General features: G+C 42.5%; 1 protein-coding gene across 1 annotated transcript in view; it reads right to left on the reverse strand.

Moving 5' to 3' along the window:
- The window catches only part of DNAJB6 (DnaJ (Hsp40) homolog, subfamily B, member 6), a 69,240-nt gene that overhangs the window by 63,886 nt on the left and 603 nt on the right, over positions 1-4,751 (reverse strand). The gene's annotated exons all lie outside the window — the stretch shown is intronic.

Here is a 4,751-nt window from a genome sequence, read left to right on the forward strand (position 1 = left end):
CTGGTACGGGCGCGACACCGAGGGTTGCGATCCCGTTGCCGGCCAGTAAAAAGGAAAAAGACAAAAAAAAAAAAAAGATCATGGAAAAATGGAATTAAAAGATAATACAAACCCTTCTACCAACTTTTTAAAGACCCCATAGAAGTAGTTACTATACATATGTGACTATCTTCCCATGCATGAGGCCCTTTCCAAACACCTCCCCATCTAGTACCTAAGAAACTTTGCTATTTGCAAAAACATCCCCATCCAGCCAAGTCTTTGCATAGCCACCCCCTGCTACTATCTTCCTTTCCAGTGCCAGAGACTGAATACTAAAAATGGAACAGAAAAGGGGGACGCTCTTAAAGAAGCTTTTTATTATTACCCACACACAGTGCACCACTCACTATAAATTACCTTAAGTAATATAATTCGAGAGGTCATATGTCCATTGAAGAAATTCCACTATTCTTCAGCTTAAAAAACAACAAATTAAAATATTACTTCTGGGAGCTGGCTAATTAGTTCAGTTAGAGCACTGCCTTATAACACCAAAGTCAAGGGTTCAGTTCCCCTCGCCAGCCAGCTGCACCCCCACCCCACCCCCCAAAAATTAATTACTTCTATTAACCTACAAAAGGGATAATTTTAAACAAAACATTTCAGGGGGCTGGCCAGTAAGCTCTAAAGTGGGGGGTGTTGGTAATAACCAGGTCAAGAGGGCCAGCCCGTGGCTCACTCGGGAGAGTGTGGTGCTGATAGCACCAAGGCCACGGGTTCAGATCCTATATAGGGATGGTCAGTTGGCTCACTGGCTGAGCATTGGTGCTGACAACACCAAGCCAAGGGTTGAGATCCCCTTACCTGTCATCTTTAATGAATGAATGAATGAATGAATGACCGACCGACCAACCAACCAACCAACCAGGTCAAGGATTCAGGATTCAGATCCCCATACCAGACAGCCACCAAATTAAACATTCTTTTAAAGTGGAGTTCAATTCATGTCATGACATCAGACTAATTTAGTGTGACACTACTTGCTTAATGGAATGGAAGCAAGCAAGAAGATTAAAATGAAATAAACAATAAACCTGGACAAGTTTCCTAAGTGTCATTTTATCACCTGATGAATTCCCAAGACAAATATATAGTTAGGTAAGGAGAAAAAACATAGTGATCAATCCTTACCACAGATCACCTATTTACATACTCCATTCTTATTCAAAATGCCCTAAAATACTCCGCAAACACAGGAAATTATTTCCTTTATTACTCAAGATCAGAAATCATTCTTTCAATGGTAGTCATCACCTATTAAACACTTAAATACTTACGGGCTTGACTAACTCCCTTTCTTTTTAAAAAAAAAAAAAAGAATACATGGCAAGTACTCAGTCTCCAGTACTAGCAAACTGAAGTTGTATGTTATATATACTTTTTCTAACTTTCCTTAATTCTTGATTCCATTACTACCTGCTGGGAGGTAATCAGGACATAGACAAACCAGGAAAAAGGATCTAATCCAATCATTATATTCCAAGCACTCTGGGTCCTGCACACTGCTAAAGGCATGAAAGAACACCCTCAGATTCAAAGCCTACCCTGAAGGAATATGCCATCTCAAGGTAGCAGATAGGATTAAGGATTTATTGATACGCAGTTCACAAAACATACCAGCTAGAGCATATGCATAGAGCATAGAGTGGATGGGCATACACAACACAAACACAGGACACTCTTTAAATGCCTCTGGTGGTAAAAGGAAGATTTTTTTTTTCTGGCTGGACAGCAGGGAGGTCTGAACCTGTGACATTGGTGTTACAACGCTGCGCTCTAACCAACTCAGCTATCTGGCCAGTCCCTTAGAGGAAGATTTTAAAGTGGGAAAGTAATCAGAAAAAATAAATAAATAAGTAACAAATAAAAAAAATAATAAAAAGAGGGGAAAATCATATGCTGTGTGAGGAAATCACCCTTCCAAAGACAAACGGTTCTGCAACTTTGCTTAAGAATCCTAAAATACCTTGAGATATACAAATAGTTCAACAGTCTCACAGCCAGAAGTAGGAATTGCTAGGGACTTTTTTTTTTTTTTTAATTTACAACAGCCCAAAAGTCCATATGAATTTTAGGTAGGGTAACAATTTTAAGAGAAAACCAAACTATGGCCAATTATGGTATAGGTTTTGAAATAACGTATGAGAAATATAAATAAGACGAAACCTTCTCCCCTTTAATATACACTGCAACCCTGAGGAATTCGAATACTCTCGTTATTTTTTTGGAAATTAATTTTCCCCATCTTAAAACGGTGATTTTAAAATTTACTTTTCAGTTAGGACAGCAACATGAAAGGGGTCAACTGTGATTCTGTATGTCCATCCAAAAATATAAAGTTTGGCAAAATACTTTTATTAGGTCTACGTCCCTATCACCCGGAATGCGCCTACATGGAGATCAGGAATCTCAGGAGCTAGGCAGGGTCTGGCCTGGTTAGTATTTGGATGGGAGACCACCTGGAAATAACAGGTGCTGCAGTCTTATTATAAAAACAAACAAACAAACAAAAACACCTCCATTCATATCACCCGTTAATAAAAGTATCAAATTTTTACTAGCTGACTTATCCAGTAAGTCGGTCTCTCCAGCTAGGCTTTATCATTGTCTTTCCTTTCCTACATTACCATTTCTATCATACTCTCAGATTCCCCAACTTCATTTTTCTTCTCATTCACCGTTTTGTTTGAAGTTCTTAAACTGTACTCAGAGAGAACTACAGCCATTGGTGAAACGTTCCGGCTCTGACCCATCCTCGCTCATTAACGAACCTGCAGTTACCTGCTTTTCACCACTAGGTGGTGTCCTAGACGAATTTAAAACAAACCAGGTTTTCAAAACAGGATTATTTCCAAGAAAATTGAAAAACTGAAAACTTCTTTTAAAATCCTGTTGAGGGCCGGCCCGTGGCTCACTTGGGAGAGTGTGGTGTTGATAACACCTAGGCCGCAGGTTCGGATCCCTATATAGGGATAGAGCGGTGCTGACAACTCGAAGTCAAAGGCTAAGATCCCCTTACCGGTCAACTTTAAAAAAAAAAAAAAAAAAAAAATCCTATTAAAAACATCAGCTAACAAGGATAAAGGCTGATTACATTCACTTCTTATCAACGGACATCAAAAGTGTTTCATGATCCATAAGCATTAACCAACACGGATGTTGACCTTTACAACAGACCAACATAGTCCCCAGTGGACAGTACACGAAGATTAAAAACAATTTTCCTAGTTTCAAACTCCCTCTTTGAAAGTGTAAAGAATGCAAACATACCATCCCACCCCCAAACCCGGACTTTGAGCTTCCTATGTTGGAAGCTGTAGAAAGTGATGATAGGTACAATATTTGATTGAAACTGTCCAAAACAGAGTTAATAGAAAAGAAATGGTTTTACCGTTGGTTCTACCACTTAAAAATAAAAGAGGAAAGCTATTTTATGCCACTTAGTTGCAGGTCATCACACCATAATTCCACATCCGTAATTTAGTCTTCCCAGTATTAGACAATACTCCCCACCCAGTCTTCCATATACAACATTTTGCTATCCAGGAAAAAATAAATTTAAAACACTGATGTTTTGAAGAGTGCTAAACTCACCTCAAATACTTTAAAAGTTCTCAGAACTCTCAAAGTCTCAACTCTCTCTTCCACAGCACCACATAAGCCTAGTTAGGCATTTTACAAAAACCAACTTCTCAACCCTTTTGTTCTCCCACTTCCGCAAAGTCATCCACGCCTACAAACCACTACACCAAGTTTCATATTCTGCATAAGCCAAAAAATCCTACAGCTCATGAGATAATGTGTGTGCATAAAGAGTACGCATGCTTTCATCACAGAACACGATAAGAAAAGTGAAATACAGCCCGAACCCCACGGGGAGCTTGGGACTCTCAGAAGTGGAAACAAGAAAACCTCCCAAAGAGAATACAGAGGAGTGAGTTGGACCGGGGAGAAGAGGAAGGAAAGACACACCTCATTCCTTTCACAGCCCATTAAATCTCTTTGATATGTGAAATTACATGAAAAGCGTGGTTAAAGCCGAGAACGAGCAGCAACCAGTCCCAAGCACCGAGATCTCAGGACCAATCTGCACTGCTCCTGTCCGTCGGTGTGCAGGGCCGCCTCCTGCCCCGCTCCCGGGAGTCAGGGCTGAGTTTACACACGGGTACTGGAGGCCCGTCCTTTAAAGAAATCTCTACGCCCGAAAATCTTCTTCGAGACGATATAAGGTCCGCACTTTACACTTGCCCTATCAACGACTTGTTCGCTGATTGGATAAGAGTTAACACAAACTTCGGTTATATAAACTTTACGGTGACACGCACTACGGAACAGATCCACCGGCGTGACACCCACCAAAGCAGGCTTTTATGAGGATGAGACCCAGGCAGTCCGCTTGTCAACAAACTCCGGACCAGTGAGCTGGAAGCTCCGCCAACAGCCTTCGCGTGCCCCCCACGGCCTGCCCGTCTCCCTCTACACTCGGCAGCACTCCCTGCACCCGGCACTTCTGCTGCTGCTTCGAACCCGCCTCGCGTCTGGTTTCGCAGTCAACTACGTAGGCCTGAGACAGGACACCGAGCCCAGCTGAGGAGCGGGGAGAGCGGCGGCCGGCCGCGTGGACGCGAGAGCCAGACACCCAGCGGCTCGGCCCGCCCCCAACCGCCGCCGCGGGGACTGCGGGCCGGGCAGGACGCCGAGGGAGGCCG

This window comes from Galeopterus variegatus, unplaced genomic scaffold, assembly GCF_000696425.1.
Source record: "Galeopterus variegatus unplaced genomic scaffold, G_variegatus-3.0.2 Scaffold100, whole genome shotgun sequence".
Taxonomy (NCBI): domain Eukaryota; kingdom Metazoa; phylum Chordata; class Mammalia; order Dermoptera; family Cynocephalidae; genus Galeopterus; species Galeopterus variegatus.